Here is a 23,395-nt window from a genome sequence, read left to right as displayed (position 1 = left end):
CAATCTGTGTTTTTTTTAATTTTTTTTAAATTTAAAATAAAAATAAAAATAAAAATGCCACGTGTCAAGTCCTTGTGTGTGACACGTGGCATTGTCAGTGCCACGTGGCATTGTAATGCCACATGTCAATGTCACTATCAGATATCATAGTGTTGATTTCGATTTAGTCCCCATATATGTCTTTTTGTTTCAATTTAGTATCTAAGTATGTGTATCTGATTCAATTTTGTCCCAATTTTTTTTAATAATTAAAATATTTTTGTAATCCATTTTTTATAAGATTAAAAATAATTAAGTATAAATATTTTTACAAAATTAAGTACTAATATTTATAATGTTTCTCTCAATTTCAGACCAAATTTATTATTTGTATAAATGTTATACTAATATTTTTTATTAAAAACAACTTTTTAACATATTACTTTATTAATTACTTTTTTATTAAGTACTCATGTTTTGTTAATTTTTATTTTTTTTTCAAAATAGAACAATATTGTCTCTTACTAATTTTAAATCAAAATTTCTATTGGTATGAATGTTATACTATTTTTTTTTTATTAAAAATGACTTAATAAAATGATTTTTACTACTAAATTTTAATATAAATATCAAATACTTAATTTTTGTAAAACTTTTATACTTAATTACTTTTAATTTTATAAAAAAATATTTTAATTATTAAAAAAATTAGGTCAAAATTGAATCAAATACACATAAGTAGGTACTAAATTGAAACGAAAAAACATAAATAAAGACTAAATCGAAATCAACACAATGACATCTGATAGTGATAGTGATACTGACACATGGCATTGCAATGCCACGTGACACTGACAATGCCACGTGTCACACACAGGGACTTGACACGTGGCATTTTTAATTTTGAAAAAAAAAATTAAAAAAAATAATAAAAAATTTTAAATTTTTTTAAAAAAAATCAAAAAAACCACATATTGACACGTGACACTCTGTCTGAAAGGAACCTAATTGAAACAATTTTCAAAAGTTAGAATGTAATTGACACTTTTTTAAAATCGGGTACCTATTTGACACACTTTATTAGAGTTGCATAATTACATAAATTAATTTAGGTTTTCTATATTTTTCCAGAGTAACGACTTCCACTCAAAAGAAGATATTTCTTAAATATTTGCTTTCTTGTCTTGTCAGACCAAATAAAGAAATATATCCACAATTTACATTTAAATCAACTTCGATGGAAGAGGTTAATGCATTTAGATGCATTTAACTTATATCTCACGTTTTTTCTACTTAGAAGAGGTTTAATGCATTTAGATGAAGTCATTCCAACTTCAATAATAACTTTTAAATTCTACCATCTGACCAGAAGTTTTTTTACTTTTTTGTTTTTACTTTTTTTTATAAAAAAAATACTTTCAGATGGAATGAATTTTTAGAAAATGAGACTACACAATTCAAAAGCCTTTTTTTTTTCTTCATGTCAAATGATTTTCGGATTGTATAATCAAAAGTTAGAAATATTTTCAAGATTACACAATATGAAAAACATATTCTACATAAAAAGGTTTCTAAAATTGTGTAATCTGGAAGACATTTTGACTCCCAATTTTTTATTGCAATTTTGGAAAAACCTTTAAACCTATATGGCAAAGTGTGGATTTTCACCTTTATGGAAGTGTAAAAGGAAAGTGCGAGGGTACAAAAAGAAATTTCTCTATCCCATCAGCTATCCGTGTCCGAGTTCAAACAATGAGCAATTACTTTTCGCACCCATGATTTCTTCATGCACCATACTGTAGATTTTCCGATCGTGAAATTCAGAAATATGTTCTGGATTATTGTATAACATGAAAATATATTTTGGTCTTCTTTTTTCACCATTGAAGATGTAGAAAGAAGGTATGAAGGTGCTAAAAGAAATATCTAATTGAGGTTAGAAAAGAAATCATGTTTAAAAATAGAACCTTAAAGTATATTTTATGACATTTAAAAAGGTTAATATGTTGTCTAGTTAAATAAAGAAAAATTTAAATATATGAGAAGTTATTAAAACCAAATATTTCATTTCAACTGGTTTGATCGACTTAATCATTTAGATTTGACTTAATCCTATTTTTTACTTGATTTTATGTTGTTTTAAAAGTATTATTATTATTATTGTTCCCGCTGAAACAATAACAAGATATTAGGGAGCATAAATTACATCTTACCCAATTCTAGATTCTCTAAGATGGATACTCCTCGATTCTCTCGGACACGTCATCTTGTAATATTGTCGACTGGGAGGTATTGCGGGTTATCTGCAGAAAAGACTCCGACAATCAAGTCAGAAAAGCTCTCAAAAGTCAAATCACAGTTTAGAGGATTAATGAATTGTGCACATTTAATTGCTGGAGTCCACCTGTATTTATAGATCATTAATCACAATTTACCTTATTCATGGGCTGAGCCTTATTTGGGCTCCCTAGGCCTCTTTTGGGCTTGTATGGGCCTGACTAAGACCCAAGTACCAGACTTATGATTTGATTCTAGGAGTTTAACTATTATTTCTTAAGTTGGGAGTAGGCGGCCTTTGCTCCCATGCAGCCTTGGCCACTATGTATGTATAATCTTTTTACATAGTTAACCAATATTCCTTTATACTAGTACTATAAGTTGGTGGTCGGGACCGAGTAGTTAACCATATTGGTCCTAGCCGCCTAGTATAGTACATTAGTTCCCCAACCTTTGGTTTCTATGCTGTTCTGGTGTTACTATTTTTGGAAGAAAAAAAATACTCTTTTCTTGGTATTCCTTGGGGTATGGTAGTCCCCCAATTTTGAGAAGTGTAAACGTCGCTGTTCCTGCAAAGAACAGATAAGATAAGTTAGGCACAAGTATCATCTTACCCATATAGTCTGCTATCTCCTCAGTAGGCCTCTTCCCGGTTGGCATGTGTCTGCTTGGACCTAGGAGGGGTTACCTGTAGAAGGGACTCCGAAGCTCAAGTTAGCCAAAGCTCTCAAAAAGTCAAATCAAGTGATTAAGGAAGTAATGAATGCGTACCTTTAATTCGTGGGGTCCATGCGTATTTACAGATCATTAATTATGTCTGGCACGTCATGGGCTGGGCCCTTGCTTGGGCCATAGGTGGGCTTGGGCCTTGGCCCAGGCCCTTAGTTCGGTTGTTGGAAATAGGTGACTTGTATTGGAGTGTTATGTTTTTTACTAAGTCCTTGGTTGTTTGTATAGAGTGGTCGGCCTGGGCCGGTCACCCTTTAGCAGCTTAGGCCGCTATAGTTGTTTTCGGCTTCTTAAATCAGCGTCGCTTCTTAGTGGTTTTGGTCCGGGTACCTTTAGCATATACATGTTGCTTACTATTATTCGGCTGAGGCTGACCAGGCACGGTACACTTACTATTATCTGGCTGAGGCCGACCAGGTGCAGTACACCAGTCCCCCAGCCTTTGTCGACATAATGTCGGTAAAGGGTGATAAGCGTCTACTGTCTTTCGTTAAGGCCGACTAGGTGTGGTACACCAGTCCCCCAACCTTTAGATGTGATGAACAGTGTTAAGGCTAAAGACAGGAAAAGGTTTGTGGTAGGTAAAGGGGTGTTAGGGGTCTAATCAAAAAGTGTTTTGCGCCGTCGTTTTTAATATTCATGACCTTTGGTGTACTTTGTGTTGATCAGTGTGGGTTGTGACTTTTTGGTGGGAAAAAGTTGTATCGTTTGAAATTCATGCTTATAATTGTGGATTTCGCGAAGGGTTTGCGTTTGTTAGTTCATTTGCGAGAATTTCGTAATCGAAGACTTTGCTTGCATTATATCTGTCTGACTAGTTCCTTATTTCTGCCGACATCTTTTCAAAAAAGGTATGTTTAGTAGTAGTGATACTGTGTCATTGTCTTCTTCCAGTAGTGGGAGTATGGAGTCTGGGAGGAGTGTAGGTAGGCGTGTTGAGGAGAAGAGTACTAGCTTGGTGGCTGTGGTGGACAGAATTCCGATGGAGACGGTAACCGAGGTGAGAGAAGACCCTCTTGAAGAAATGGCAGAAAGTAACTGGCCGGCCAAGGCCGGTTATGAATGGGTAGCAGCTGATGTTCGTAACCAGTCGTCCTTGTTCCGGTGGTCCCGTCTGCTGAATTCTTGGTTGAATTGTACCCTTGTTATCGCGAAAGGCGTGGACTGTGGTATCATTTCGTTGGAGCGGGTGAGCGCCATTGAGCGCGTATGTCACGGGCAGGAAGGGGCTACCGAGAAGTTCTTTTACATGTATATATGTCATTTCTCCCAACTGCATGTGAGGTTGCTGCTAGATGACTTTACCATGGGGGTACTCCGTGAGTCAACGTGGCACCTACCCAGTTACATCCGAACAGTTGGGCATACTTGCAGGCCTTTCGTGTTTTGTGCCAGTCATTGTATCTACGACCTTCTCCTCCTGCATTTCTATATTTTTATGACACGAGGCCACGATAGCCGACTACCTGGTTATCCCTGGTGAGCCGTCCTAGCATTAGCAGACTAGACGCGTTTTCACAATCCTTCAAGCATTTCAAGGATGGTTACTTTAAGGTTGTGGTGAAGGAGGAGGGCAGGTCATATTTCCTTAATGTAGATGGGAGTACAAAATTCCTGTTTAGTTGGACGGGTAGCCCTTCTCGATACAAGGATATGGGCACCGACGAGTTGTCGACGACGAATAAGGAGGTGGTGGAGGTCTTGATGAAGTTTTCTGATAAACTGCCCACTAAGGGCTTAGTTAGGGTTTATAATTCGGTTCACCCGATTATTGATATTGAAGGTATCTATTTATGACTTAAACTGTCTTGATGCTTCTAAGTTAAACTAACCGGAACTTGGTGTATTTTTGTAGGACACATGGCTCAGTCTGGGAAGAAGAACTTGGCGCTTTTTCAAGTATTGAGGAAGGAAATGGCCGCGAAGGCCAAAACAGCTGGGAACACTGAGTTTCCAAACTTATAAGAGTCGCTGGTTGAGGTGCACGTACATGGCGACACCAAGAGGAAGACTGAGTTACCGGCTAGACCCGGTAAGGGTAAGGACGTGAAGAAGGTGAGGGCGGCTTTGCTTGGACAGGGGTCATCGAGCGGGGCCAAAGGACCATAATCTGGCTTAATAGAGTTGCCAAAAACGTCCGTTAGGAAGGATATTGATATCAATCTGCCGGAGATAATGATTAATTCTATAGATAGTATGGAGCCGGATCATCTAGTGAGGACAATGGTTGAGTTCGGGAGCAAGGCGTTAATTATGAGTCGCCGGGTGGGCTCGTTGTATCGTCGAGAGGTAAAGGAGGGGAATCGGGAAAAGGTGGAGGAGTTGCAGGGGAAGGTTGACAAGTTTGCGGAAGAGAGGGTTGCATGGAAGAAGGAGAGGGAAGGTTGGGAGGAAGAGAGGAAAAGGTTGGGAACCTGGAAGGTTCACTGTCTGGATTCGGAGAGTAAACTTAATGGAAGGATAGCGGACCTGGAGGCGGATTACAATGAATTGAAGGAAAAATATGAAGGTGTGGAAGTGGAGCTTGATGACTTGAAAAGATGTATCATCCAAGAGCACATCAATGTGTTCCAGAAAGGCTTGAGGCAAGCGGCCTTCTTTTGTGAGAATGTTGATGCAATTGATACTAGATTTGATGTTAACAAGGACGTGGTGGATGGACAACTTGTTAATGAGGCCGAGAGCAGCCCAGACGAGGAGGTCGAGAAGGAAGCGGCTGGCCAGGAGAAGGATGTGGAAGCTGCCGTGGAGGGTGATGATAACAATGCGGCGTAGGACTTCTATTTTTTATGATTTGAAACTAATCATGAGTACTATGTTTGTAATAATCCGTACACTATTTTACTTTATTTTTAATATGATAAATGCTTTTGTGTATGCTGTGTTGTTTATTGGATGCCGATAACTTGTGTGATAGTGGTACGTTAGTAGTATGGTATAATTGTGGGTGGGTGATGTGATGTTTGGCGAGTTTGATTATTTATTGAGGGTATTCGACCCTGACCGTTTACTTGTGGTAAGCGTTGGTAACGAATTAACATAAAGTTAAGGGTGTTCAACCCAGGCCGCTTACTTGTGGTAAGGGTGGGGAACGTAAAACGAATTAACATAAAGTTAAGGGTGTTCGACCCAGACCACTTACTTGTGGTAAGGGTGGGGAACTTAAAACGAATTAACATAAAGTTAAGGGTGTTCGACCCAGGTCGCTTACTTGTGGTAAGGGTGGGGAATTTAAAATGAATTAACATAGAGTTAAGGGTGTTCGACCGAGGCCGCTTACTTGTGGTAAGGGTGGGGAACTTAAAACGAATGCGAGAAGTGAGGTGAAGAATAGTCGTGAAGTTGGGAACCCTTTGTTTATTCATTAAATCTGGGGTGCCTCGTTAAAACCTCCCCGACCAAAACCCTCCTTAGGGAAAAAAAAACAAGTGAGGAAAAAGAGTACACCCAGGGTTACAAGTGTTTGGCACAAAATATGTCTTTAACTAAAGTAAAACTTTAGATGGAATACATTCCATGTATTGGGTATTTCTTCCCCAGACAATTGTTCTAATCGATATGCTCCTCCCCCAGCGTCTTCACGTATTCGGTATGGGCCGTCCCAATTTGCGGAGAACTTGCCATCCTTCTTCCTTGCACTGTTGGCCATTCTCCAAACTAAGTCTCCTTTTGCGAACGATCTTGGGCATAGGTTGACGTTATATTTCATGGCGGCTCTTTGTTTAGCAGCTAAATTGCGTATTTGAGCTTTTTCTCTTAGCTCGGGTAGGAGGTCAAGGTGGGTTGCCATGTTTTGATGATTGTGAGCCGAGTCATATAGTTCTCGGCACATGGATGGTTCACCAATTTCAACGGGTATCATGGCTACACCGTATACTAGGCTGAACGTAGGCCCACAACACTTCTACCAGTTCTTCTAGCCATTGGCCTTTGGTGCTATCTAAGCGCTTGCGTAGCTCCATTAGGATAACCTTGTTTGCCACCTCGGCCTGTCCGTTGGTCTGTGGGTGTTCAACAGAGCTGGTTATGTGTTTGATGCCTAGACGAATGTAGAATTTAGCGAGTTCTTTATCTATAAACTATCAGCAATTGTCGGTGATGATGGTATGTGAGACACCATATCGGCATATAATATCCTTCCAAACAAATTGTTGGACTTGCTGGGCTGTGATGATGGTTAATGGTTTGGCCTCTATCCACTTGGTAAAGTAATCGACGACTACTATCAAGAATTTTACTTGGCCTTTGTCGGGGGAGAAGGGGCCGAGGATGTCCATTCCCCACTTTGCGAAGGGCCACGAGGATAGTATAAAATGAAGTTGTTCTTGTTTCTGGTGAATGATGTTGCCATGTTTCTGACATGGTTTGCATATTTTGACGAAGTCTTGGCAATCTGCTTCCATAGTCGGCCAAAAGTAACCAGCGCGAAGGGTTTGGGTAGTCATGGTGCGTGCGCCGAAATGGTAGCCGCATATGCCTTTGTGTAATTCCTTAATGATGTACTGGGCTTGTTCTGTAGTGACGCATTTTAGAAGTGGTTGGCCGTATCTGTGTTTGTACAGATCATCACCTATCATGGTATACCTGGCGGCTTTAGTTATCTAAGTTCTGTCAACATTTGGTGGGGGGTTACCGGTTTAGAGGTACTGGATGTAAGGAGTAGTCCAGTTGTCAGCTTGGTGTTGAGTTAGGTTATGGCAAGTATTTGTGATGGAAGGAGCAGACAACGTTTGCTGCAATAGGGATCGGTGGTGACATTTTAACTTGGTGCTGGCTAGTTTGGATAAGATGTCGACTTTGATGTTTTCGGATCTAGGAATGTGCTGGATGCGGACTCGGTCGAAGGCAGACTGGATGACTGTTCGGACCAGATGGTAATATTGTAGGAGGGTGGGATCTTTGATCTGGAACTCATCATTTAGATGACCTACAGTGAGCTTAGAATCGGTTTTGCATGTTAATGACTTGATACCAACCTCGCGGGCCAGGGATAGGCCGGCGAGGATGGCTTCGTATTCGGCTTGGTTATTAGATGTCTTGAAAGCAAAGTGGAGGAATTTTTCAATGAGGATATCATTGGGGCCTTCCAACATGATGCCAGCACCTACACCCTTCGAATTTGAAGACCCATCAACATAGAGTGTCCACTGGTCTTCTGTGGGTGTTTGTTAGAGATCGTTGACGAAGTCTAAGAGGCATTGAGCTTTGATGGGGCCATGAGGTTCGTAACGAATGTTGAATTCGGATAACTCAACGGCCCAGGATGACATCCGTCCTACTAGGTCTGGTTTCTGCGATATCTTCTGAATTGGGTAGTCGGTTTTAACGATGATGTTATGATTTTGGAAGTATAGGCATAGGCGGCGGGCTGCTTGTACCAAGGATAGGGCCAACTTTTTCACCATCTGGTATCTGGTTTCGGGATCTTGCAAGGTTCTACTAACGAAATAAACAGGATGTTGTGTGTCGCCTACAACCTGAACCAGTGCGGCGCTGACGGTGTGATCTGTAGCTGTGATATAGACCAACATGGGTTGGTGAGTATCCAATTTGTGGAGGATGGGTGGTGAGGTGAGGGTGGTTTTCAGCTTTTGGAAAAATTTTTCACAATCGTTATTCCACGTGAACTTGGCGAATTTTTTGAGCAGCTGTATGATGGGTTGGGTTTGTTCGACTAATTTGGGAAGGAAGCGGGAATGGCTTTGAGGCGGCCTATGAGGCGTTGTACCTCTTTGACGCTGGTGGGGCTTCACATTTCGATGATCGCATTGCATTTTTTAGGGTTGGCCTCTATGTCGTGCTAGGTTAGCATGAATCCAAGGAATTTACCTCGATCGACACCGAATACGCACTTGTCGGGGTTGAGGCGAAGGTTGTACTGTCATAATGCAAAGAAGACTGCTGAGAGGTCTTGAGCATGTTGGTGATGGCTTGGGGATTTGACAACCATGTCATCAACGTATACTTCAACGCATTTGCCCATCAAATGACTAAAGACTTTATCCATCAATCGTTGGTAGGTCGCTCCGGCGTTTTTAAGGCCAAATGGCATGACTCTGTAAAAGTAATTAGTGTCGTCTGTGATGAAAGCGGTTTTGTTCATGTCGGATGCGGCCATGAGAATTTGATTGTAACCGGAGTATGCGTCAAGAAAGCTAAGGACCTTGTTACCAGCGGCGCCGTCAACAAGTCGGTCGATATTGGGTAAGGGGTAGGCATCTCTAGGACAGGCTTTATTAAGATCCGTGTAGTCGACACACATCTGCCACTCGCCGTTGGCTTTCTTAACCAGGACTACGTTAGAGAGCCAAGTGGTGTAGTGAGCTTCTTCGATGAACCCTGTGCTCAATAATTTATCAGCCTCGGCCTTGGCCGCTAGGCGTCGCTCTTCACCGAGTTTGCATTTTTTCTGGGAGATATACCGGGCCTCTTTGTAGATTGATAACTTGTGAGATGCTACTTAAGGGTCAACTCCGGGTAAGTCGACAGCTGACCAAGCAAAAAGGTCCGTGTTGCTGACTAGAATGGGTGTGATGATGGCACGCTCTTCAGATTCCAACCTGGTGCCAAGTTTGATGGAGTGGCCATTTGGGAGCTCTAGGGGGATGGTCTCTTCAATAGGTTCGAGGCGAACATCTCGGCCCACTCTGGGGTCAAGATTGTCACCCGACAGAGCGATCCCAGAGCCGAGTGGTCGCTCTATGTGATTGGCTTGCTGGATAGGGAGTTGTGGGCGTAGACTGGCCATGTAGCATTCGCGGGCAAGGCGTTGATCGTAATGGATGGTGAGGATGTTGCTAGATGGGGAGGGAAACTTCATGGCCAGATGAGGGATGGAGACGACGACGCCAAGGGTGTTGAGCGAGGGGCGGCCGAGGAGGACATTATAGGATGTAGGCGCATCAATGATGAGGAAGCGGATAGAGACAGTCTTGGTTTGGGCGCCATCGCGGAAGACGGTATGGAGGTCAATGTAGCCGCGAGTGGAAACTTTTTCCCTAGAAAAGCCATAAATTGGTTCATCGTATGGGACCATGGCGGTGTTTGGGAGTTGAAGTTTCTAATATGTTGCCTAGTAAAGGATTTCGACGAAACTGCCTTGGTCAACGAGGACTTTTTTGACTGCGTAATTTTCTATTTCAACAGTGATGACCATAGGGTCGTCTTGTTGGTGGTCGAGGCCGTGAAAGTCGTCGTCCGTGAAGGTTATGGAAGGCATGCGACGTCTATGATGGGAATGGGTAATGTGGTTGATGGATTGGATATGGCAGAGGTGTTTCTTTCTGGCAGAAGAGGTAGATCCTCCACTAGCGAAACCATAGGAGATGGTGTTGATGGTGACGCGTAGGGGAGGGTCGGCAGGGGTGACGTCGGTGTGGGCCGATTGGGGGTCTTGGTTCGTGGATTGGTTGGGGCGTTTATCGTGACGAGAGTTATGGGGAGGGCGTCTATGGTCGGGACAAGGAGGATGGTGGGATCGAGAGGAGTGATCCTCTCTGCAAATAAAGCGGCGAAAGTGGCCAACACGCACCAGTTCTTCAATTTTATCCTGAAGTGCTTTACAGTCCTCTGTAGTATGGCCATGGTTGCGGTGATAGCGGCTGTATTTGGTCATGTTGGCGTTGGGGGGAGTGGTTGTCTTACGTGGCGGTGGGATGAGGTCGGCCTGTAAGGCCTCATCAAGGAGGCGGGATCTGGGGATATTGAGGGGAGCGTATCTGGTGAAGCGGAGTTGTTGGGGTTCTCGTGGTCTCGGATCAGGACGGGAGGGTTGTGGGGTGGGGTTGGCAGCGGAGGGTGCGTAATCATTGCAAAATTTAGTATGAAGGGTTTTCATTTCCTCTATACGGACGTAATCGGTGACACGCAACTTCAATTCGTGCATAGAGGCAGAGGGATGAAGGTAGACGTTGTTGGCGAAGGGGCCGAGTTGACGGGTGAGGGCCATGTACTTGAGTATCATTTCTTGGTTGAGGTGTGGGGAGCGAAGGACAGCCTTGCTGAAGCGATCGATGAATGCCCAGAGCGTCTCACCTTGTTTTTGCCTGATGCCGAGGAGGGAAATTGTAGTAGTTTGGTGCGGGCGGCTGCCAGTAAAGTAAGTTGTAAACATGTGTGAGAGGGTGTCGAAGTTGTCGATAGAGTAAGGTGGGAGGGTCGTGAACCATTTGAGAGCGGGGCCTTTAAGGGTGGTGGGAAAGGCTTTGGAGAAGACGACGTCCTGGGAGGTGTAAAGGGCGACGTGGGTGATGTAGACTTTAAGGTGTTCGTCAGGGTCGGTTTCACAAGTGTAACGCTCCAGTGTGAAGGGTTCCCACTGGGTAGGGAGGGGGGTGTTGGCGATGAAGTCGGTGAAAGGGTGATGACGTATGGGTTGGTGGGATGGGAGTGGGTGAGAGGGTATGGGATGGTGGACAAGGGTGGGAAAGGTGGAGGTGAAGTTGTGAGGAGGGATGTGGGTAGTAGGGAGGTGGTGAGGGTTGTAGGGTGGGATATGAGTAGTATGTAGGGTGGTGGGCATGTTGTAGGGGACATGAGTGGTAGGGATGGCGGCGGCGAGAGTGGGAGTCGCGGTGTGCCCTGGGAGGGTGGAGTGGAAGTGCGTAGGATGGGCTGAGAGGATGAGAGTCTGTTGGGTGGTGGTGAAGGTGTGCGGGGTAGGATTGTATTCGCTTTCTTCTTCAGTAGGGTGTAAAGCTGGGGACCCTACAACTTCAGATGTTTCCTTAGCCTTTCCCTTTTGAGTGGGATCGACTTCGATCTTTCGCCTTAGGCGAGAGTTTTCCTGTCGCAGTGCTTCCGTCTCATCAGCGTTGCGCTTCTTCAGGTCAGCCAACTCCTGTTGCATCTTGGATTGACCATCTAGGATGGCGGCTAGATCCGGAGTGATGTTAGCAGGTCCTGATGGGCCAGCTTCAACTTGTTTGTTAACTCTTGCTCTGCTGCGGGTAGAAACCATCTTCGGAGAAAACGGGTAGTAAAGTACTATCTCGTGCCCCACGGTGGATGCTAATTGTTCCTGCAGAGAACAAATAAGATAAGTTAGGCACAAGTATCACCTTACCCATATAGTCCGCTATCTCCTCAGTAGGCCTCTTCCTAGTTGGCATGTGTCTGCTTGGACCCGGGAGGGGTTACCTGCAGAAGGGACTTCGAAGCTCAAGTCATCCAAAGCTCTCAAAAAGTCAAATCAAGTGATTAAGGAAATAATGAATGCATACCTTTAATTCGTGGGGTCCATGCGTATTTATAGATCATTAATTATGTCTGGCCACGTCATGGGTTAGGCCCTTGTTTGGGCCATAGGTGGGCCTGGGCCTTGGCCCAGGCCCTTAGTTCGGTTGTTGGAAATAAGTGACTTGTATTGGAGTGTTATGTTTTTTACTAAGTCCTTGGTTATTTGTATAGAGTGGTCAGCCTGGGCCGGTCACCCTTTAGCGGCTTAGGCCGCTATAGTTGTTTTCGACTTCTTAAATCAACGTCGCTTCTTAGTGGTTTTGGTCCGGGTACCTTTAGCATATACATGATGCTTACTATTATTCGGCTGAGGCCAACCAGGTGCGGTACACTTACTATTATCCGGTTGAGGCCGACTAGGTGCGGTACAGTCGTTAAGACTTTGTTAGAGGTGATAGGAGCAGGTGAAGGATTTTTGTTGTCAAGGGTCACATCAAAAGGAGTTACATAGTCACCATTAATTATGATGCTTCATTTTTCTAATATTTGAGCGTGGTTTTGTGTTATAAATAAGGGTTTAGAACAGGATTTGTGTACACTGTCTCATTTGCTTAGTTTTGAGAAATCTGCATCATTTGCGCTTGTCTTGTTCGATAGATTCCCTCTTTGTGCCGTCAACTTTCATTCATTTAAGGTATGTCTAGTGATAGTCCGTCTACATTGGGGTCGGGTAGTAGGAGTGCAGAATCAGGAATGAGGGTAGTGGCCATCTGGCTGGCGAGGGGGGGGGGGTCAAATGGAGGTTATTCTTGATACTAGGGAGGATCCACCTATGGAGGTAGTCGAAAGCAGTTTTTCGACAAAGGTTGGATACGAGTGGGTGGCCGCAGACGTGAGAACCCAATATTCTCTCTTCAAATGGTCTCGATTACTTAATTCGTGGTTGAAGTGTATTTCAGTTTTTGAAAAGGGCACTTCCCCAGATATAACGTTGTTGGAGCCAATGAGCGTTGTTGAATGTGTTTGCCATGGTCAGGGAGATGCTGAGGAGGGATTCTTTTACGTGTACATGTGCCATTTTTCACAACTGCACATACGGATACCCTTTAGTTATTTCATAATGGGGGTATTACGACTTTTTAACATTGTGCCTTTCTAGTTACATACGAATAGCTAGGGCTATCTTCAGGCGTTCTAAGTATTATGCCAGTCGCTATACCTTGAGCCCTCTCCTCAGTGCTTCTTGTATTTTTATGACACATGTTCAAAAAATCCGATCACGTGGTTGTCGTTGGTGAGTTGGCCAGGCATAAGCATATTGTATGCTTTTTCACAATCTTTTAAGCATTTCAAAGATGGCTTCTTTTAAGGTTGTCATGAAAGAGGCAGGTCGATCACATTTTTACAATGAAGATGGGAGTACTGAGTTCCCATTTAGTTGGACGGAAAATCCCCAGCGATATAAGGATATGAAGAAGGGAGAGTTGTCAGTGGAGGACAAACAAGTTGTTGAAGTGTTGGGGAAATTTAGCAATAAACTGCCCACTAAGGGCTTAGAGTTTATTTATCATTACATCCCCTTGTGATGCAAGCTAAGGTCGAACCTGTTGTTTAATTAGTTTCAATTTGATTATATTTTGGCTTGTGAGCCTAAGTTTGTAATAACCTGCACATTGATTACTCTTACGAACATCATTTGATCCTTTGCGCTACTTTTTTGAATATGTATCACACCTAGCCAGTTCCGCTAGCATATCAACACATATCACCCTTAACTGACACCTATGTCGGTCAAGGCTGGGGGACTGGTGTACGACACCAAGCCAACTTAACAAAATAATGATAAAACGATCACCATACCAAAGCATTCAAGTAACCGGCCTAGGTTGGCCTAGCCGGCCAAAACTGGTAACCTAGACGTCTAGAGGAACGACCTGCCTAAGACAACACGTAAGCAACACAGACCGCCAAGGATTGTAGTCGGTTTAGGCCGACTACCTCAGTATACTTAGTAAAATCGAAGTTCCCCGTGCTCATTAGGTCCTAAGGGCCTGAGTTAGGGCTTCATGGAGTGCTAAACTTCTTGGGTTGATTCCATTGTAATTTCATTATGGATTTTAAGGTTAGAATGAAATAATTTCTTTGTTCATTTTATTATTGTTGAGGTTTTAATTCATCTATGTCTTTTATCTTTGAATCACGTAAAAAGTAATGATTTTAAATCTATATGCATGTTGATCATATGAGTCCAAGGGTTTTTAAATTTAATTGAGACTTTACTTTGATTTTTTTTAGAAACTTTCATGTGATTGAATGAATTTTTACCAATAATTGAGACTTTACTTTGATTAAAGGTATTTACTCTAACTAAAATTAATCGAGACTTTACTTTGATTAATTAAGCTTTTTATTTGGTGAGGAGATAAAAGAATAGACATGATTAAGCATAGTAAAATTTGATTGAGACTGTACTTTGGTTGAATTTATTATGGATAATCTAAAAGTTCTCACTTTTAATTGAGATTGCACTTTGGTTAAAAATGAGAACGCCAACAAATTAATTGAGACTTTATATTGATTAATTTGCAAATCTACAACAATAATTAATTGAGCAATAATCTTTAGATAACCAATGATGGATATATTTTGAAAAAGTAGTGGAATCAATCTATTTTCTTTACTATTGTTTTTATTTCTTTTTATATTTTAAATTTTATTTCTATCTTTGTTTATCTTAATCCCCTATATTTTTAATTTTATTTGACGAACTCTTTTGTATAGTTTTATAAGAACTAATTTGTTAAAAATCAATTCCGTATTCGTTGGGAGACGACTTTGGGTTACTTTACCCTTTCTATTTTGTTGACTACTTTATGAACAATACTGAAGTTGTTATAGATAAGTAATAATAATTTGATAGTGTCAACGACAACATTATCACCAATGGTTCCATCATAACTTTGAAAATGATGAGTGAGATCTCATAAGAAAACTCAGCACAATGGCGAAAGCTAGATTTTCTACTATGTGCTCTACTATGGCAATCTATGGAACCCAATTGGGAACCCTCAGAACTTTCCAAACTTGCACAACTTTTTGTAAGAAGGCTCAAAGTATCTTTGCAAATGACATTCAATGTCTATGATTCTACCCACAAGCAAGCACTTCAACAAGCAAATCATGTTATATGATGTCTGTTGAAATATAGGTGTAAATTTTGCACATTTATGAAATATAGATTGGTTTGTAAGACTCTAAAATTAAGGAATTGGGATTAAGAGTTTATTAGGTAGATTTGATCCTAATTTAGAGTCTTCAATTTTGGATATTTATTTCCTTTTACCATGATTTTGTTTTTTAATTACTTGTGTATTGTTTCTTTTTGTTATCAAGAAAAGTAATTCAATATTTATTGCTTACACAAGTTTTCATAATGTCTTTTGTTGCTGATTATCGTTATGCTATTGAAGAATTCTATATGTTTTTAGAAGTTGATTTTCTAGAAGAAATCAAGAAGTTGGACAAATTTTATGTGGTTATGATCCTTCAATGAAGTCAAATTTTGGTCATAGTAGGGATCATGCTTGAGATATTAGAGGTAGGTAGTAAGTAATCTTCAAGAATCTATTAAATCTTCAACCATGTTATCTCCACGTTGAAAAGGTAGACGTGGAATTAGAGGAGTAAGTGCTGGTAGAGGACATCCTAAATTGCTACTCTCCCAAACAAAACCAATGTCTCCAAATCTAAGGTTGTTGAACCAAAGTTTTCTAATGAGAAATATAAAAAATACATGAGATTGAAATCTAGTAGTCTTGAAAAATCATCTACAACTCCTAGTTTGTCAAAAGCTGACATTTCACAATTCGTGAAAAGTTGACTCATGCTTCTGATCGTATTTTTGATAACACCCATTTGTTCTCTTTTCTTTCCTCTTCTTATAAAGTACACTTTAAGCTTAACTTAATCTCACAAAACTGATTTCTAAGATGATGTTTGCACCTACTTATATATTATAATTTGATGTTATTTTTAGTTGATGTGATATCTCCAACACCTTTCGTAAAACTCACCTCACAACCATACCCAATGTATCTAAAGTTTCTTTTTAAGGAACTGATCAAGTTTCCCTTTCTCATTCTTTAAACTTAAATGTTCTTGTCTCTTCAATCTCTTAAGCTCACATGGCATTCTACATCACTCTATTAGCCCTCACACATATTAGTAAAATGACATAACTTGACATAATTGTTAAATATAGACAAAATTGTAAAGTTAATCTCCCTTACGTCTAAAATACATATAAGGTGAATATATTTATAATAAACAGTGATATAAGTTTATATGATAACCAAACATAAATATGATAAATAGAAGATATTGTTATAAATAGTATCAACAATATCTACCAATATGAAACAGTGTTTATGTTTCCCTAATAAACAATAGACCCTATGTTTCCCTAAGTAACATAAAACACAATATATCTAACACTCCCCCTCAAGCTAGTGCATATAAATCTTATGAAGCTTTTTACAAATATAAATAATTCTTAGTCCCCTTAAAAACTTGGTGAAAATATCTACTAACTCATTGTTTGAGTTAACGAGCTTAGTCTTGATGTCTCCATAATTACTATGGTTATCTGAGTAGTAAATACTATCAAACAAACTATAACAAATTTAATGAGCCATTTGCAGTTTCACATTAGTTCATACTTACACATGCATGGCTTAATCTTTGAGACAAGCATATGACTAATGGCAAGATCAACCAACTAGCATTCGTAGCTGACTTGGGTCCAAAAAGAGGGGCAGAGCCCTGGCTCCGATTTATAGAATAAGTAAAATAACATTAAAAGTAGTGATATTTCACTTTCGCTGTTTCCAATTCCCACTTATCCTACACCTCTCAAGTCATTTCACAAAGTCAGACTAAAGTCAAGCTCAATGTGTTTCGTCTTTTCGTAAAAGACAGGATTAGAGTCACACCAAATGTGATGGTAAAAGGCTGAATGATCTGCCTCACTTCGAGTCACCAAAATTTTGAATAACACTGCTAAATTTGTCAAACCAAACCCTAGGAGACTATTTTAGGCTATATAAAGATTTGTGAAGACGACATACCAATACAAAAGACTCCCCTAGAGCAACAAATATGCGAGGTTGCTCCTCATAATTTTCTTCCTTCTAATCTCCATTGAGGAAAGCATTTTTGACATCTAGTTGATAAAGAGACCATTGTTGAAGAACAACCATGACTAGAAATAAATGAGCAGAATCTATTTTTGTCACTCGAGAGAAAGGATCACCATAATCCAATCTAAAAATTTATGTAGACTAATGCTACAAGTCGAGCTTTGAGACGATCAATAGTACCATCAAAACCAAATTTGATAGCAAAACCCCACCTGCAAGCAACAATAGATTCCACAGACCCGTAAGGGACAAACTCTGAAGTTCCATTACTATGAAGAATACTTAGTTCATATAGCATAGCCTGACGCCAACCAAGATGGGCTAAGGCTTCACTAATAAATGTAGGAATGGACATAGAAGAAATAAACGAAAGGTAGGTATAAAAAGGTGAAGATAATCCATGGTAACTCAAAAAAATATAACTTGGAGAAGGACTACGAGTAGAATTATACCTTTATGGAGGGCAATTGGAAGGTCAGATCTGTAACATCCCGACCGGATATTACGGATTTAAATAATAAAATAGAGATAGTATTAATTACGCTGCATTTAATAAAACCTCATTTCCCAAAAACGTGAAAAATTTAAAACTTTATTAAATAAATAAAGAGTACGAAATCCATAATTTACAAAACTAGAATATGATAAAAATATCCATAGGTGTTTACAATTTATTCCAAAATCATAAAACATAAAACTCCAAAGCTATCCCTGCTCCGAAGCTAAGCCTCACCAGAACCACTTGTAACAACATCATCTGCTGACATGTACCGCGTACACGATAATCGCCAAAAGCAAGTAGATAGGGTGAGCTTAAAAGATAAAACATATAAAAATGCATACACATATAGAACACATTTACATATGCAACATAATCACTTCAAATGAATTCTGTTAAGACTTTGGCAAGTGTACCAAGTCGCACAAGTAGTAACCGGTAAGACCGGGATATCGTTTCCCAAGAGACTTGTGTATACTAAATAATTGCGTAATTAGTGACTAATTTAAACTAGTGAATAAATTCATAATTTGGGTTTTTGTATGAAATTAAATTTTGCATAAATAATTAAAATTGAACTTTGGAAGTTAAAGGCACTTAGTGAATGGAAAAGATTAGAAATGAAATGACTTGATATTGCCGGGGTTAGAATTCACCAACTATGCTCTCATGCAACTACAATTCAACATCCTCTTCATTAATATGCTAATGTCAACCCCCAATTTTACTCAAACCCTAACTCCTTAATGGATTGAGCCTAAATTTCCCTATTAAAAGTCAATTCCTTGAACTCTTAATAAGCAAATTTGCTTTATGCACTAAGGTTTAAGACAACCAATGGGTCAAGCCCCATTCCTAGGTACAAACTCCATTGAGTTTTCTTATTCCAAATCTAGGTTTCAAAAGATATTTCCACACCCAATGAACCAAAAATCATGCAATAGATGGCTAAATCAATGCAAGCATTAAGTCAAGAAACAAGAAGACTAGCAATTAATGAAAGAGTCATATATATAATCAAAACATTTGCATTTACACAAGAGTTTTGTGGCTACATCTAACCCCAACAAAAATGGGTTTAGCTCTCCATTGTCATGGAGAGCTCAAGCTTGCAAATGAAAGAAATGGAAGAGAAAGAGATACAAAGAGAAAGATGGAGTTGTTCCCACAAGCCCTAGCACTCCTCCAAGCTCTCCAAATGTGTTTTCGTGCCTCCAAAATGCCAAAAAATCTGTTTCCCCTCGCGAAAACAGAACAAAAAGAGCCAACTTGCCACATCAGCGAAAACTGGCGCCTGACGGAACGGTCTCACCGCCAGGCACTAGGGAACAAACAATGGCAAAATGACCAGCTACCGCCCGACAGCGTCTAGGTCTCGCCAGGCGGTGAGCAACAGCAGCGCTTGACTGGCGCTTGTCTGGCGCCTGGCGCTTGTCTGGCGCCTGTCTGGCGCCTGACGCTTGTCTGGCGCCTGGCGCTGGCGGCCTGTTACGCCTGGTGCTGTCTCTGTGTTGCCGGGCGCTTCTTGTTGACATTTTTGCTCTTTTCCTTGCTATTCCGGGTCACTCATTTGTCTGGACTTTTGGAGCAAAGCTTCCAATCTACAAAAAGGACACAAAAAATGGGGATTAGTGGTATATTTAGATCAATGTAACCCACAATGTATTTATTTACAAAAGTAAGGTAAAATTGAGGATTAAGTAGGTTAAAAGCTTTGGAAGAGATGATTTTGCTAATGAAATATAGCTTGGATAATGGTAAAAATTAACATTATCAAATTCCACCCTTTGATTTCATACCATATGGCGACAACCATGTGAATTGTGTTCTACATCTTCTAGTGATTACCTCAAGATGACTTGCTGCCATACCTATCGGCCACAACCGATAGAGCACGTGCGGGAAACCATTGCTACGGATCATACACTGTAACACCAGGTGGAGTTCCCAAATACGAACATAGTTCACAACGTTCCAAGACTACTAAACTCGTCAGCTAACTACTAAGGATGGCAATCTATTTGGACCCATCCGTACTGGACACAACCAGCACACTCACACTGGCAACACTCGCCAACCTGAGCTCAACTCAAGGATTCCTCGTGTTCATCCGCCATCCCAAGCTAAACTCAAGGGATACGTTCTGAGCTCAACTCAAGGAACACCAACAAACTCAACTTTGAAGCATCACCAAAAGCCTTGTAGATCACGCACACCAATATTGCTGCAGTAAAATTGTGTGGCGGGGAACACGTACCGCCAGGCGTGTAGCGCCTCAGAACTACCAACACTTGCAGACACCGCCTGGTGGGACAACCCACACCGCCAAGCGCACTCGCTCCAGGAGCCCCCTGAATCTGGAGCAACCGCCTGGCAGAGCTCACAGCAGACCCCACTATTTCGTGGCTATCGCTTGGCGGAAACACTCACGCCGTCAGGCGCATGCGACCCATGTGATCTCTGTTTTTCACATCTGTCGCCTGACAGATCCACTCTATCGCTAGGCGCTGTATCAGTACAACCAAGCTTTCTGATTTAGGTTCTCCAACTCTAAGGGTACACTTTCAATAGATCCTATCACCCGCTGTAAACTTTACCAATTCAACCCATCAACTCCCAAGGGATTTAATCTCACTACCAAATCTTTTCTTTCCTTACCTTTTACATTCTTGACCCAAGATTTCTAATAAGGAAACTAGCACCAATTCAATCTAACCACTTAACAATATACAATTGTTAAGTCTATATCTCATACACTATATAGTGGCTCCAATTCTTGCCTAAGTCTCTAACGACTACCATATAGCATAACCCTCATATTTTAACATTATCTGTACTACAAATCCAACTAGAGTCATTCCCCAAATCTTACCACTCTAACATTTCAGTTGGCTCCTCCCCAACCCAATCCCATTGTGTCAAACTTTCCTCTAGTCATTAATCTCTTCCAAAGATTACCAAATTTATGTGCATTAATCCCATCTATTATTTATATATTTATGTGAGTTCTCCCCCTCATTTATCTAGCATTTTTCAGTGCATTCCCTGTGTTGTCTGCCTAGTCACTCTTAACTACCATTTACACTTTACTAAACATCAATCTATATTTCCCCTGCTCCTACTGCATCATAATAATTCCCCCTTCACCAAATATAAAATGAATTCTCCCTTCTCAATTATTCAAGTCCTCAACAAGGTCTACATCTAATTACTGTCCCTAACCAGGCCCTTATTAAACACCTAACTTTCCAGGATCACATAACCATCACAACAACCACAATCACGTCAAAACAGCTACCTCTGTGATGGCGCCTAGCGGAAATCCCCGTGTTGCTAGGCGGTGCATATGATTTCTTGGCAACCCAAAATTGGTTCCACCTTGCGAGAACTGCCAAAAATTCCCTAGTTTGTTTCCTCGCTGCCCATTTCCTCCAGTTCTCATGCACATTTCCCTACATTCAGACTTTCGTACAACCCATACTCAAACCTTACATGTTTCTACTAGAATTTCACCCCCAATTGAAATTCACAGCAATCACACCCCAAAGCTTTTCAACCCTAACCATATTTGCATTCTTCCATCAATTTTAACCTCTAATTAAGCGAAAATCATAAAAAGTTTAATATTAAGTCATCACAACTCAACTGAAACCAACTCTCCCTCTGATCATAATCATCCCAGAATGCATAGAGTGCCAAAATTGAATCAAACGGCTCGTGTCGCCTCGCGGGTTGATTCCCCACCGCCAGGCCCTTCATCAAACCATAGGAAACTAGGTGATCAGCTATGGATCGACTGGGAGTCGGGAGTTTACCACTAGGCGATTCCTCTTCAGGAACCCATTATTAGGCTAAAATTGCATGTGCCGCCTGGCGGCTATGAATAGCCTGCCAAGCGGTTTCTGGAAATTTTCCAGAAACACGAAAATGTACAAACAATAGAGGTTCATGGACAAAATCAGATACATATCGCATACAAGTCATGATTAACATAAAATTAGTGTGAGTAACTCCCCTAACCAGGATCCTTTTGCTTAAAAACTTGAATGGCTCTAGATTCCCTCTTGCTTCCAATAGCCTCCCTTAGTCCTCCTCAAATTTGCCTCAATGATTCACTCAACACACTCTCTTCACTCTGATTTTTCTCTCCCTACGTATAGTACAATCAGAGGCCAAACAAAACCCTTTTCTCATCTCCAAATTGCCTTTTAATTAGATCTTAACGGGGATTAATTATCAAAAACGAAAATTGGGTTTAATGCTAATGATAATTGTCATTCAAGGCCATTATGGAGCTGTGTTTCAACCCCTTTGGTTGCCTTCACGTGGCTGCTAGGGTTTCTACCCCCTCTCCTCTTTGCCAAAATCAAGTTTAGCAAAAAGAAAGCTTAATTTGGGTTCACCAAGGTTTGAACCCATAACCATGCCGAATGCCAAATCAATGTACAACTAATTAACCAATTCATGTTTCGTGATGACTACTGTAATTCTATAATTATCTCCTCATTCAACATGCTCAATCATATTATTAAAAACAATAATAATTAAATAATACACAACTGTATACATAAGACTCAAACCCAAGTCCTCTCACACAATTAAAGTACTCTCAACCATTTGAGCTAGTACTTTTCCATGTAACATCAGTCAATACTAAATGCCATAAAGGCTCCCACTATCTGCATTTATTAATTAATTAAATTTCACGGGTCTTACAAGATCAATTGTCGGAGCCAAAGGAGACAGAATAGTTGGCACTTGAAGTGAGTCACTTGGTATTTATTGGGGATAATGTCTTCGACTATAAACCTGAGTAGACGGTGGAAGACAAGAATCTAATAGTAGATTATGCACAACAGGAGGATCACATATAACAGGAATATTAACTAGAGACACACTAGTAGAAGAATGACCTTGAAAGTAAAGAAAACTCATTGAAGGTGACATCTATAAACACAAAATAATAGTTAAGAGAAGGAGGAAAAACACTTGTATTGTTTTTGTGATCAATCTTAAAAAACGTATTTGTGTGATCTAGGAGATAGCTTATTAAAACCAAGATCGAAATTATGAATAAAACATGTAGACTAAAAAACTTTCATAGGCAAGGATGAAAATGTTCATGAGGAAATAAAATAGAATGAGGAGTTTTGTTATCCAAAACTGAAAATGACATACGCTTAATAAGATAACATGTAGTAAGAATAACATCACCCCAAAATGTTGAGGAACCCCACCATGAATTAAAAAGGTACGAGTTGTTTCAATAAGATATCTATTTTTGTGGTCAGCTATCCCATTTTGTTGAGGTGTATAAGCACATAAGGTTTGATAGAGAATGCCATTAAAAGACATAAATTGTTTAAAAGAATTAGAAATATATTCATAGTCATTATCACTTCGCAAAGTTTGAACAAAAACACAAAACTGAGTTTAAATTTCATTATACAACTAATATTGAAAACCTAAATTAGACTTAATACGACTAGGTTCACAAATTTCAGAGTGAACTAATGTAAGAGGAGATGAAGCACAT

The sequence above is a fragment of the Vigna unguiculata genome, chromosome 11, assembly GCF_004118075.2.
Source record: "Vigna unguiculata cultivar IT97K-499-35 chromosome 11, ASM411807v1, whole genome shotgun sequence".
Lineage (NCBI taxonomy): Eukaryota > Viridiplantae > Streptophyta > Magnoliopsida > Fabales > Fabaceae > Vigna > Vigna unguiculata.
This window is presented reverse-complemented; position numbering follows the sequence as displayed.